We start from the raw sequence: 15,066 nt of genomic DNA on the forward strand, positions 1-15,066 counted from the left end.
GTTATAAATTTAGCTAAAGGAAATATGGGTTAGAGGAAGTTTATAAAAAAAAAGTTGCTGTCACAGTAAATAGCAGTCATTGTAATTGGGAGGAAAAGGAGCAGAGAAGGGCGGCCATGTATCTGCCCCTTGTGGCTTACTCCGGCTTTGCTTTGACACTTTCTCTAAAATGCTTGCATGTATGTACTTCATGTCATAGAGGGATATGGATGTACATTTCTCATTAGACTGTGTGTGATATGGGGCCTGAGTGGTTTAAATTATTGAATTGTGTCAGTTTGAGCTCTGCAAGCTGATTCCGATGCACTTTCTTCTCTGTCACAGCGCCCTACATGGATGCTGTCACAGCGGATCCAGCGTGTGTGTGAGGGTACTAATGAGGACTCTGTCAAAGCTGGGACGGGTAAATGGGGCAGATCCAAGCCTTGGTCCAGGAATTGATCTTTTCTTTTATCCCTGCGAAATCTTATGCAGCAGCTCCCTCTGATAATCCACAAACACAGCTCAGATCAAAGCCATGACGTAGTGCATTTTAAATCTGAGTTTTTTAGAAACGGGCTCCCCCACCGTGGTCTATTTTGGCAGGCTAAACTATTAAATGGGTGATTGTTGACAATAGAAAGAGCGGGATGAAAGATGTTGGATAGCGTACATTCTCATTAAAATGTTTTACTTGAATGAAAATATGAGGCAAAGCAGGGGTTTTTTGTCACCAAAGTTGGTGCACAGTGTTCTTTCACAGCACATTTGAGTGTATAGTAGAAGACGAGTTCTGTGCTACTTATTTTACTGGTACTCATTTGCATGCTACAGAGCTGCGTTGGGCCTCTGTGAAACCTGCTGGGAAGCTTGGGAAAACACTTTTTAAATTCCGAACTCCACTTGCAGTGAGAACGTTGAATGCTCAAAATAAAATGCTCTTTGAACTCCCATGTTTCATCATTTCAATGAGGAGTCGGCTGCTCTACCTTGGGCTCTTTACCTGCAGCTACTATATTTGACATGGGAGATTTAGTTTCCCATGGCGAATAGTCCATCTGGTAGGACTGATTGCTCTAACACATTCCACACTATTCATATGTTGCTGCAAAGGATCATGCAGATGCAGATAGAAGTAGGTGCTAAAAGGAGTCTTAGTACTTCTTTTGGCCCATTTTTATCCAAAGATTTATTGCTGCCTCCCCCCTGTGCACAGCCAATACTCAAATACGTTGCATTTTCCATCCAGGGCCTATTTAACTATTTGTAATAGATACAAAATAGAATAGATGTTATAAAGTACGTTTTAAAGGAATTGGAGCTGTCGTTTTATTGGTCAATTAACAGAAAAATCATTTTGATAATATTTGAAGTAATTTTTCAAAGCAAAAATGCCAAAAATGTCCTAGTTTGAGCTTCTCAGTTTTTACCGTTTTACTTTGTTATGTGATAGTTAACTGAATAATTTGAGTTTTAAAGTGTTGGTCATACAAAACAAGCAATTTGATGATATGGCTTTAATACTGTTGGTAGTTTTTACAAACGATTAATCAATTAATAATCAACAGATTAACTGCAATGAAAATAATTGTTAGTGTTAGCCCTAAAATAGATGCTACTGTATATAGCTTGACTCTGCAACTGTTAGGCCTATTTATATATTTATACTGTATAGCTAAACATAGATATAAATGTATTTTAGTGAATAGAAAAAAATATGGTTTGAGTTGATGTTTTTCCAATTTGAAAATCATAATCATAATACACTTGTGTAACTATAAAATGTTTTTTTTTGTGTGAACTTCATGGCTAAGGAGGATCAATGAACAATGCCAGAGCAGAATGTGTGTTCACTACAATGTTAATCAGACGAGGCCCAGCATAAGTGAATTAAGCAGCTGGATAACCAGCAGGGGGCATGTCAACTGCAAAAAAAAAATGTTTTTGTTTCATCAAGTTAAATAAACTCTCCCTCCCAGCTCACTGTTGATGTTTCGAAACTGACGCATGAATTGTGTTGAGCTTCAGAGCATCACAGTTTCATGACATGGAACACGGCTTGGGGCTTCAGTGCCAAGATCTGAGACCTGGTCCCATCAGCTGTCACGGCCAAATATTGTTAATTTTATGCTCAATAATGCTCACCTTGGGGCGCCCTGGTAGCTCACCTGGTAGAGTGGATGCCCCATGTATCAAAGCTGAGTTTGAATCCAACCCATGGCACTTTGCTGCATGTCATCCCTTCTCTCTCCCCCTCTCATAACTATCACTGTCTCTATCCATTAAAGGCCAAAAGCCCCAAAAATAATCTCGCCTTTATTGTGCTCTGTTTTTATGCCTGCCCTTTGACCTTCGCTTGCCAGTTCTAGCCCTCGAGATCTGTTTGTTTTTACTGCCTGCATGTTGCCACCTGTTGATTTACTGCTGCATAACATTTGGAAAAACTATATTGTTGATTATATTTCCTACAAACTGTATTCTACAGCTCATTGGCAACCAGTGTAGTGAGGATGAGGCTATTTAGATTTAGTTAGGTTTGTGGCAGCTGCATTTTAGCTGGAGATGAGAGATGATTTAAAGATTAAGGAGTACAGGGAATTTGCTGTGTTCAAGTGTAGAAGAAATATGTGGAATATCTTCTTAAGTAGCTTAGAAAAAACGGTGAAATTTGACACAGAAGAATTTAGAAGTTATCTTTACATTTTATGTCTCTCCAACATATGTTTACTGTAGATTCAGATCTCTGAACCCTCACTTGTCTATGACTTCAACTTTTATTATATTAGAAGTTCATTTCCGTAAAATGATAATTGTTTAGCCGGTCTGTTTGGTCCGTAAATGATCAATTTCCCAGCATTCAGCAGCTGAGCAATCAGACAGATAGGCTGCAGAGTCAGTTAAGCTCCTCTGCAAGGTAATTAGATTCAGATAATCCAAACAACAAAAGCCATAATCCTGCTCAAATTCACTGCATTCTGTTGGTGTTGAACTGGCAGACCTGTTAACAAACTGCAGCCAGAGCGATTATAAAACCGAGCTGTTTATTGGATCACAAGGCACAAGTTTACCCCCATTAATGTTATGCCATATGTCACAGTGACAAGTGCCTTACTGTCACAGGGATATATCCATACGGTGTGGGTGTGTGTGTGTCATTCTCTGTTAAATCTTTTGTTGATTGATGTAACTGGTTGGATAATTCTGTTTAAAGTGCAGAAAATGTCAATTTTTTGTGTGTTTTCCTACGAATGTCCAGCAACATGTGACACACGGGTCAATTTCCGCTCCAGTTCTTTTCAAAGTAAAACGAAATAGTTAGATATAGGAAAAGATCGACTTGGTTAGGCTTAGGCAAAAAAACTATTTAGTTAGGTTGAGGAAAAGATTGCGGTTTGGGTTAAAATAACTCTGGAAGTGCTGCAATTTAAGTACGGACTTAATGTGACAAATAAATCAGCGGTGACTTGTGGTTTCCCACAAGGTACCGTGGTCTTCCGGGCAAAAGTCCCCATCCACCCTGACCTCCTCCCTACACCGCTCTTTATACATCCAGGTTCACAATTACGTGGATTACATAACAGTTGATTTTGTGCTGACCATCAAGAAAAAAATGGGAAATTTGTGTCTATGTACGCAAATCAATACCTTCAATTTCATGCCTATTTCCCAAACTGCTGTGCGTCTGGGCTGAAATGTCAGTGATAGGAAAAAGAAATTGACAACATTCGCCCCATATTAATGTCATTCGTTTAAAGGGGATCCACACCATTGCCCTTGATGGCAATTATTAAACAAATGAATACATATTAAGAAAGGATAAGCTCATAGTAATTTTTTGTGTCTTAGATTTTATTATATCAACAAAGCATCATGTCTGTTCATACTACGTTTCTTAATAACCATGTGTATGCATTTCACAGCTTCTCACTTCCTGGCTCCACAAGCCACTCTGCAAGTGACTTGGCTTTGTTCCTCCAAGGGCATCACCGCGGAGCCTGGCTCACCCAAGGGCCCAAGCTAATGAGCCAACGCAGGGAAATTGATTTAGTCTCCACCCTCCTATCTCCATAGCCGTGCAGTCCAAAGATAAAACAGGGTGAGTCCCCGGGGTCATTGCTCAGTAAAACCCTCCAAAGTAATTTCCTTTTCCTCTGACTGAAGAGACAGATTAATTATAGACCAATAAAAACTAGGATCAGGTGTAATTAGTGAGCATATTGAATAGATGCAATCCTGCTCTGTTAGCTGGTACTTTAATGGTTGTAAAGATGCATCTGTGCTCCAAAGTCAATCAATGCATTTTTCCTCTGGCTACCGTAATTTACTTCTTTTGTATGACATAAAACAAATTAAACATGCAAAGCCAACTTGGTAATATACTATAGGAGCTAATGTGGTGACGTGCTCAAGCCATGCTGCTAATCTCCATTATCAAATACGATAAGGTCTTTATTATCCCTCAGAAGAACACCATCAGTATTGAAGACAAAATATTTAAAAAGCACAAAACATTATACAAAAGAAATATAAACAGTAAAACGCCTAAACATCTTCTCCTCCCACACACACACATTTAAAGTGCTATAGGTTCCTAAAAGTACATTGTATTTGACTTTGACTTTGTTACACCACTTACACTTACAGTAATGCTCAATCTACCCTGAGAAACAAGTCTGGATGTCTGTAACTTATCAATATGCTGCTTATCATTGCTGTGCAACATACTCTACAACCCAGAGTGAGTTTTTTTTCATGTGAGGCTTGTTGTATAACCAAAGTTTTCATTCACATTTGAGTGAAACGATTTTGTAGAATAAGAATATATCCTTTTTTTTTTTTTTAAATCCTCGAGAACATTTACAATATAGTTTAAATATATATTCAATCACTATCATAAAAGTGGCTCAAATCTCACCTACATCCCATATTCTTAAAGTAGTCACTGTGTCACTATTCATGGTTAGTTTCCACATCATTCAATGCGGTGTAGATCACTGTCCACATGGTGGCACAATAGCATTACTCTTACTTGCTAAAAAAGATACTGAGCAATCATTCATGCACAGACAAGCAGCCTCTTGCAAATTCTCAAGATAAATGAGAAGCTTTAAGTTATTTAGTAACAGAGCGAGGGCAGGTTACCCTTATGCTATCCTAAAAATGTCAGGTCAAGGTCCCGCTAAGACCGGCAGACAAGTTAAACGATGTTGCAGCCGCACGCCAAACTGTAATGCCAAACAAATCTCTGACATCTCTGATACTCAGTGCATCACTGGAGAGCAACCACAATGGCACACACAGACACCACAGGCTGTTTCATGGACAAGGTTAAGTGGAGTTTGGGGAAATGAGCATGAAAGTCGCTTTCTAACTGCACTCACAGGGAGCAGTAAGTAGAGAGACGCCCTCTGTCTTCTGCTTTGTTGTTTTGGATCATTAATGGGGATCAAGGACAAGATATGAAAGGAAGTGAATCATATTTAGCTGCCACAAATTGCATTGCAAACTTGAGGCTAGTTTTCAGCAGCTATATGTGAAGCGGGCAGCAGAAAATATGTTCACACTTAATGAGCCCATAATTTCAGCAAAGCCCGATGAGATTGTCGGTCCAATGCACTCTCAAGTCATAATCACATTGCATTCCTCTGAATGCACCCCAAAAGCATATGAAATATTGCTGAACGACCTGTCTTGTTCTCCTTTCTTGTTCACAGCTCTCTGGCTATTATAGTGCAAAAGTAATACTCAAAAATAATGCTGCAGTTGGCGATTAATCTTGCAGTTCAGAATCTGTTTGGACATACACTGCTGGGCATTATACTATTAAAGTCAGGTATGTTAATCACACTGCAGCTTTAATAATGCATTTGTTTCACAGTTTTGTGTGTGTTTTATTGCTAGATTCACCCTATGTGTGTAAGTAAACAAAGCAATAGGCATTATAACATGATGGATTCAACATGTTCCCAAGGAATAAGCTCAGAAAGATGAAAGTAATCAAACTTATAGTGGACGATCATGCTATTCAAACATGGGTCATCACATACAGTATAAACACCTATACACAGACGCCATGTAAAACACGCAGACAAAAGTACAACAAGTGAGCATATACAGTATATTGCAATGCACTTTCTTTTTGAAATAACAAAAACTGCACGGTCATATTCTCTTCTGGGGCTGTATCTTTGGGAAATGCGCTTATTTGCTTTCTGGTGCAGCGTTGGATGACAACATAGATAACACTTTCATCATCTGTCATTTAAATATAAGGCTATCGTCAGCAGCCTGTTAGCTTAGCTTCGCCCAAAGCCTGGAAACGGCTAGCCTTGCTCTGTCCAAAGGTAACCAAATCCACCGACAAGCACCTCTAAAGCTCCCTAATTAACTTATTCTATCTCGTTTGTTTTGACATTTTATGGGTGGTTATGTGCCAGACTTTTTCTTTGCCTGGAGCAGTTACCAGGCAACCAGTGGAAACTCCATGAAGCGACTCGTCTCAGCCAAGAAATTGTCCGCACATTACAACCTGTCGTTTTTTACAATGTGGTTGTTGCAGATTAAACAAACAAAATATGTGTTAATTAGTTTAATTCTCTTTAGTGGTGTTGAATTTGTTATCTGGCTGACTGAGCCAGGCTATAGATGCTTCCTCCTGTTTCCAGTCTTTGTGCTAAGCTAAGCTAACTGGCTGCTGGCTGTAACCTTATTTTTAACAGGCAGGTACGAGAGTGGTATTGATCTTCTCATCTAACTCTCAGAGAGAAAACTAATAAGCGTATTTCCCCAAAATGTCAAAGTATTCCTTTAAGGCCTTGTATTTCTCAGCTTTCAATCTGAATTATTCAACAGGCAATACATCTGTGGAGCGGACTGTATAAACACACACATACACACATATCTTTTCCCTCTGTGCATCTTGCTCTCCCTCACTCTCCTCTCTAACAACGCTCTGGGAAACCTATTATTTAGCACATGTACTTAAGCCTGGTAATGGCTCCTCTGTAATCAAATACCATTCATCCACCTCGAGAGGAATTGGCTTGTTCTGTCCCTGATTATATTAAACACCAAATACCACTTTGTGTCATACAATACAATGCAGCTGCCTTATCAAGATCTTGCGCATCATTTTATCCTCAGTGTGAATAAGACCAATTTTACTAATCCTTCTTAAGTGTATATTATCGTTTTTTTCCCCCTTGCTGACGTAGAGAAGAAGAGAAGGATGGAATAAAGTGTCACTCTGTAACAATATCTCCCTCTGTGCAATGACTTTTATCTCCTTCACCTCTGTTCTGTAATTATCCTCTTACTATTGCTTCACTCTTTCATTGCTTTGAAGAGAGAGAGAGGTTATGTTGAGCACTATATCTGCAGTGCCTTTCAATTGTGTTGTTGAATTGAAGGTATTAAAAATTAAAAGGGGTCACATTCATCACTCAGTTCTATTAAATCAGTGAGGATAAATATTGGCTCAGTAAGAACTGAGCAAAGCATTTACTTTAGTACTGAGTCTTTAAATGTTAAGCTGCAACAAGAAGCTCTTACAAATTACTGTCTGTCTATTGATCAATCCTCCCTAAAAAATGTAAAGCACATGAGCCATTGTGTGGTACAGCTTGAAATGTTCTATGGGCCTGTATGCTTTGTTTTGCTCTGTTGGTATAGCAGAAGATTCCCATGAAAGCAGGGCAGCAGTTTCATGTTCATTTAACATGTGTTGTGGTGGAGTTTCATGTCATGTGTTTTGGCTCATAATTAATGTAATACCAATATTAACTCTCATTTTAGCTCCATTCTGCATGGTCTCCATTAACTCCAGAGAAAAATATCTGGGTCGTCAGCTGCAAGATATTCAACGTTCTTCAGCAGATAGTCACTAACTTTCTCTGCTGGTTGGTGCTGGGTAAGTAGCATACAGTCAGTTTATCAGGATTTTTTTTTTTTTTTTTGTTGGAAATGTGTGATGAGAGTGGTGCCTAAAAAAGGCTTAAAAACTGTGTTCATTAGTATGTTTGGTCCCTTTCACATTACAGGTTGAAATTTGAATAATGTTATTCTATGAAATATTCATTAATGCAACTTTAAATATACAGTCTTCCATCAGAAACAGCACAGCATCATCACAGAGTACCAACGCACTCATGGCAGCAAAGACATGCATGTGCATGCGGCCATCATGTCCGCCAAACTAAACAACAAAATATGTTTGTCATTGCCCCCCCAAAAACAACTTAAATGAGTATTTACTGTTAGGACACTTCACCATAGTTAAGTTTCTTAAGTTAAAGCAGGAGTAGGTTTTCAAAAAATGTATTTAAAAATCATATCAGACGGCAAACAGTAACGCTGACGCATTGGCAAAGAGGAGCAGTGATCAGACTTTCACTAACAGTGATGTAAACTGTGGTCCTAAAATATACCATAGAGTTGAACCCACACCTCTGCATGTAAAAGTCTAGACAAAAAGCATTAAAAGCTTAACATTGGAAGCATTTTTTGCAGTGTCATTGTATTGTGTTCCTATTATTCTCTCCACTAGCATTATGTTGGCATTGGTGCTCTTGGACATAGATCTGAAATGAATGGAACTAACCATTGCTGATATTTTGCTTCAAAATATGCCTGCAAGTTATTATTGTTTTTATGGTAATCATACCTAATCTGTTAAGTATGGTAAATATACCACAAGGGTATATACAGAGATATTACATTGAGCAATAGTCAGCGCTGGTTAAATATGAGAAGCTACTTGAATCAATCACACGATTTTCCCTGCAGAGCCTGGCTGTCATTAAGGAAAGCAGCGCTAGTAGACTGAGGTGAACGAAACAGTAGAGTTCAGTAAAGAAAGGATTGAATTTTGATTAGCTTTATTTTATGCAGTGTTCAGACTACACAATATTTTGTGTCTGTTAAGATAGTCACTATATCAGATTAGGCAATTATAGAGTCATACATTCTTGCCATGACTTGGCCAAGAGACATGACAGACTGCACGTTGGCCTCTGACCAATCATAGCTTGCCTTCTTTCACGACCTGCGTAATGTCATCTGGAAGAAGGGGCTAGGAGCCGACTTCCGGGAACAAGAATGTAAACAAACAATGGCGGTGTGTGTATGATTCAGTCAGTCTTGTGTTTGGAAAAGCCTCAAAAAAGAAAGAAACAACTGTGACCTTTTCTCTGTTTCACAGTTCCACCTAGCAGCACCAACATCATTCTTCTTTCGCTATGCCAGGTTTACAGTTGTGTGCGCAAGAGCTCTCTGTGCTCCTATTGGTCAACGTCACGGAACATGTTGTGGAATTTGTCATAATAGGCGAGAAAAGGCAAAAACTTCTATAACACACTAGTCTTTTTGTTGCGGCGACGTCAGGCGTTATGGGATAAAATTGTCAGTTGTTGCGCATTACCCCTTTTTCGTTCCCGATGCCCTATGTCTGTCGGGTCAGGCTATTATCGGGCTGATATCGAACCTTGAAATCGGCATTAGCCGATACCGATCCATAGGATGGGCTTGGGACATCTCTAGTTCACAATGTAAACTCCAAAGGAGACCCTCTACAAGACCTTTCATGTTTCTTTTTATCAGCTGTACCGCATTAACGCTAATTATCCTTTGTGAATTCTAATTTGGGTAATTTCTACTTTAAACAGACATTTTGGTCTATAAGCATGGCTGATGGTAGAAGAGAGATATTTTAGTGCTAACGCACTAATGATAAGGCTTTGACGTGTTCTTTTATACTAAACAAGCAGATGATGATCAAGATGAGCAGATTCAGAAACTTAGAGACAACAAAGATGTGGATGTGCTAATGTATCTTTATCATGAAGCATCTGTCACACAGAGGAGAAGGGTCAAACTGACATTCGTTTCATGGTCAGGTTGGCATGGTGCTGTAACATGTCTTTCCTTCTGAAGTAAAGTAATAGCCCAGGAGAAGGTCACTAGAGGGTGTCATGCTGGACAAATCAAAGAGAGAGCAGGCTCATTATTACAGGGACATTGTGGATACCAGCAGATCTTGCTCAGCTAACTTGTGATCCTGCTTGAAAAAACAGATCTGTACGTACCTGTCAGTCTGACCTCACAACCAGCTTGCTTTAACATAATTTCGCATAGAGACCTCTTCAAACACTGTAACAGAAACATTACTTGTAACTATTAAAATGCTTAGGTTTGACAGTTTTGTTGAAATAAGGGAAATGTACGATTGTAGGTTACAACTTTTTAAGATGTTTCATTCCTTCTTGATGAAATCTTATTCAAGACACATAATCCTCCTACGATACCCCATCCAGCATTCCCACAAATCTCAGCAGACTAATTTGCTGTGTGTGTTCTGGAGTTGTAGGCTGCAGCAAAGCAATTACAACTGTTATGCACAATCAGGCTTAGTATACAATTTTATAATATTTGTATGTTAGCTCCACTTGTACATGTTTTAGGATTACTCTGATTCTTAATTAGTCCCGCATCAGCCATAAAGTTTTACATTAGTTTTGACAGTTTAACCATGAAAAAGCAAATGTTTCTTATCTTTTACTTTCATTTTATGATTAGCTCTCAGCATACAAGTGAAGCTGTGCATTATCCAGTGATTCTAATGATAAAGGTCACATTCATAACTTTGGATCTAATCATTCCAATTACTCTTAATGAAGCCTATAATATACAGTAACACACATGACTGCAGCATGTAACGATGCTGAAGTACTAGCTATCATGTCACATTGCTCCTTGGCCTCGTCTCTAATTAGCTGTGTGGGAAAATCTGCCCTCAGCTCACTTTAACAACATGAATTTATTATTAACAGCTAAGACAGGAGAAAAACATCTTTATTTTTTCTTCCACTTCCAGAAAGACTCCTTGGCAACTAAGTTGCTAATGCCCTACATGCCCCGTGGGTTTTGCACAGTGGCTGCACATCTAATATACTGCTGGATTTACTAGCCCACAACTATCCCTTTTATAGTAAATCTATCAATGATGCCTAAAAAATATGAATGAAATGATGATAATGAATACATAGTATGCTGTAGTTCCACCAAATAAAAGAGCTTATATAAGAGCATTAAGGTACATTAAATAATTAAACATTCAATTTCAACCAGTACGACATGGATAGTTTTTTTTAGTAAAACAGTCTTCTACTTGTTAGTCTTTCCCTAGACAGTTTCTGTGTTCAGCTTCTGCTCTGTACTGCAAAAACACCTGCTTTTTAAGGGTTTTCCGATGAGGACAAAATAGTAAAAAGTATTTCCCAAACTGAGAGAATGTGATGTGCATGTTTTGGTCTTTATTGGTCTCTAGCTGCCTGCTGGCAATAAGACTTTCATCTCTGTGTAGAGTTTTTAAACCCTGAGCTAATCTACAGATTAGAGCTGCCATGCTTTACTTTTTTAATCACAATGAATTGTTTGTGCTTTTTTAATTCTTGGAAGAATTTCAAGGCTTGTTTGATTGCAGCCTCATTAGCCTGGTTTCACATATAATTCTTATAACTATGCTCCCTTACTTTCTTATTGGATTTTATCTACATATAATTTGTTTGAATGGTCCTTGCAATGTCTACTTGACAAGGGAAGATGTGTATATTTGTGTGTTTAATCATGTGCAGATTGTGAACTTAGTTGCAAGTGTGTGTTTTTCTTTAAAAATCTTTTTTTTCTTTGCTGTTTTGGAGTGATTGGTCCAGTCTCCAAAGCCTGCTGTTGTAACTACCTGTCATTATGTTAACTGCTGAACCTTTCCCCACCACCTGCTTATGGTTCAGGTCACTCCAGCACTATTTATATCCCATAGATAACTCAGTCCCCTCCCTCCCTTCCTCCTGCTGTTATCCCCTTAAAGCATGGAGATTTTCAGCATGAAGAGAGAGCTGTGGAGGCGGTGGCGGTGGTCGGAAGGGGGAAGGAGGAGGGGGGAAATATAGTTTTAGGGGATATTCTCATAATAGCGCCTTGCCTGTCCTCCTTCTTCTTCTGTTGTGCATTACAACTGAAGGCTCGAAATAGAACATCTCTAGAGAGAATCCAATCGCGCGTATGGTCGCTTTTTGCACACACACGTACAGTGTAGCCCATTTTATATGTGATCATGGGGAATGGGATTAGCAAGGGAAGTCTTACTATATCTTACTGGTCTCTGACTCATACTGAAAGATTCATTTTATTCATTATATCCATTTTTACATCACAGCAGAGGCATCCTCCGTTCTGTCTGGATCCCTCACACACACATTGCTCCTGGTTGAATGTGTGAGTAATTTTTTTGTCATCCACAAAGCAAGGGATGAATATAATCCAGTTTAATTACAGCGGAAAAAGGAACCATGTATTTTTCAATGCCAAAAGAGCTTCCATCTGACCTTCATAGTAGGAACATAACACAGAAACACATTGTCTAACAGGAAGTAACCAAATAGATTCTACAGAAATCTGACAGTTTTATGTGTGTGTATTATTTGTTTGTGTGTACAGTACCGTTTGGGTGTGTGTGTGTGTGAGTCTGTGAGTGCCTGAGCCACAGTGGAGAAGAATGCATGAGTGAGTGAGTGAGTGAGCGAGCGAGCAAGTGTACAAGTGGAGCAGGATCAGGGAGGAGAGAGAAGGAGAGCAGAGAAGGAGGCAGAAGAAACACAGAGAGAGAGAGAGAGAGAGGTTTTTGTGCAGTGGCAGGAGCAAGTCGCGATTCCCCAGGAAAAGGGAGGTGCGTTCTCCCATCTTAAGGGGGAATTTAAAATTGGCTTCAGTCTGACGGAGGATTCCCCCCGCTTGTGGAGTACGGCTCTCTCCTCTAATGTGACACGGGACTTTGTTGTGAAGCGAGAGAGAGGCGCACAGGAAGGAGGGAGAGGGACACTTGCTCCTACTTCCTTTGACAGATGGCACTGGCAGTATGATCTTTGACTCTCACCCAGCGACCGGTCCTCGCTTCTCTCACTGAGGTAACGTATGTCAGTTCCTCTCCCCCGGCTTTTATCGAGAAAAAGCTGCATGCCTTTACATTCATTCTGCTTCACTGTTTGCCTTGAATGTGCTTGAATGAATGTGCAAAATGAATGTGGCGGCTCAATGTGTGCATGCAAGTATGCCTGAAATGTGAGTCCACAGGCAGTGCCAATAGAGATGAGAGGAGGGAGTACTGTGGCTTAATCACCACCTCATCAGCACCTAGTTTGAGTGGAGTTATTTAAACAGTTGGTGGAACTGTATATCAGCTGTGATTATCGGTGGTGTTTTTATCTTCTTGTGATAGAGGTGTACTATGACTGACCTTCATATGCTGTATGCAGGGTAACCTGAGGTCCAGAGTGAAGGGTGTTCATGGCAAGCTGAAGGGCAGCGTCCTGCCGCCAGCACTTTTTTCTCCTGAGTCTGCACCCACCTGCACCTTTTTATTTTTTTTAACCTGCCACCCCCCCGTAAATAAAAGCGATGTTGCTTTTCCCTGTGCCTCTGGCTGTACTATAACGGACTTACAAATCATGGTGGCACAAGTTGCAACGGAAGCAGATGCTGTGTTGGAAATAATAGACACTGTCCCCAGGGTGGAGTTAGGCCTACGTATATGTGATGTGGAGTGTTGCAGGTTAGGCATTTGTGGTGTGAAGCCTGGGATTTGTGTGGTTCTTGTTGTAGAAAAAGGCACACGGTGTAGTTTTCTTTCAGATTGCAAGAATTACTGCACTAGTACCTAATAATTGTTGCATTGTAAAGCACTTTTTCAAGCCTTCAAGCTACAAAAAGCTATCAAGAAACCAAGTCTTAACTGTGGAAACCGTAATAAATGTTAGAATGAATGAAAACCTAACCTCAGAAAGTACATAAAACCAGAGCTTTTTAGATTTTGTTCTGCTTGTGCACTCTTTCTAACTCCAGATTAACATCAGATGACTTGTTGGCCATTCGCCAGCCTTTCTTTTAAAACCCATGCTCTCAACACAATGTGCTAGCTTCTCTCAAGCAGCCGACACTGTTGGAAATGTATTGTTTAATTTCCTTAGAAAAATACATGACAGTCTGTAATATCTAGTGAAAACCTGAGATTTTTGAATGTAGGGAAGTTTGCATCAGAAACAATAGCTGAGTAAACGAGCTTGGTCTCTGTGTAATAATTCACTCACCTTCCCTCTCAACGTCCCTCTCTATCGCACAGTCGCTCACACACGCACACACACACACACACACAGCGCACACAGTCTGTCTCCTGTCCTCTAACGTCTGCTCTCAGCGTGAGGTTGATGTTCAGACGACTCCTAGCAGAGACTAGAACATTGATTGTAACTAGAGCTGTCAATCGATTAAAATATTGAATCACATGATTGTCCATAGTTAATCGCAATTAATCACATATTTTTTATCTGTTCAAAATGTACCTTAAAGGGAGATTTGTCAAGCATTTAATACTTATATGTAACATGGGAGTGGACAAATATGCTTGCTTTATGCAAATGTATGTACATATTTATTATTGGAAATCGATTAACAACACAAAACAATGACAAATATTGTCCAGAAACCCTCACAGGTACTGCATTTAGCATGAAAAATATGCTCAAATCATAACATGGCAAACTGCAGCCCAACAGGCAACAACAGCTGTCAGTGTGCTGACTTGACTATGACTTGCCCAAAAACTGCATGTGATTATCATAAAGTGGGCATGTCTGTAAAGGGGAGACTCGTGGGTACCCATAGAACCCATTTTCATTCATATATCTTGAGGTCAGAGGTCAAGGGACCCCTTTGAAAATGGTGAGTGTAGAGTATCAGCTAAATGCATCGAGTGGAAATACAAATTCCAAATGGGATCTATAAATGCAAACCAGTTTGTCTCAAGGGATTGAAGGCTCATAACTAAATGAGAAGTACAAACACTGCCAAGGTGAATCCTGCCAGCTCGAATGCCATACGACCGTATTAAACCAGCTATAAAAAATGAACTCATCCTTTTGATATGTGCATTTATAAAAGGTGCAGCTGATTTGGCAAGATCAGGGATAAATTAAACTGCAGGTGCATCTGTCAACAAAACTAAACTAAAAAGCTGAATAGTAGTAAAGCCAAGAACCC

The 15,066-nt window shown here is 39.6% G+C and overlaps 1 protein-coding gene across 10 annotated transcripts in view; it reads left to right on the top strand.

Annotated features, from left to right (window-relative positions):
* The window catches only part of gramd1bb (GRAM domain containing 1Bb), a 146,851-nt gene that overhangs the window by 5,470 nt on the left and 126,315 nt on the right, over positions 1-15,066 (top strand). For 3 of the 10 annotated variants that reach the window (XM_074641530.1, XM_074641528.1, XM_074641544.1), the window contains exon 1: positions 12,640-12,938. The exons of 1 other annotated variant lie outside the window; for it this stretch is intronic. The gene's annotated coding sequence lies outside the window, so the exon portion shown is untranslated. Of the gene's footprint in view, positions 1-12,632; positions 12,939-15,066 lie in introns of those variants that run through there. 6 more of the 10 variants (XM_074641534.1, XM_074641532.1, XM_074641533.1 and 3 more) reach the window with 3 other exon arrangements.

The sequence above is a fragment of the Sebastes fasciatus genome, chromosome 7 (genome assembly GCF_043250625.1).
Source record: "Sebastes fasciatus isolate fSebFas1 chromosome 7, fSebFas1.pri, whole genome shotgun sequence".
NCBI classification, from domain to species: domain Eukaryota; kingdom Metazoa; phylum Chordata; class Actinopteri; order Perciformes; family Sebastidae; genus Sebastes; species Sebastes fasciatus.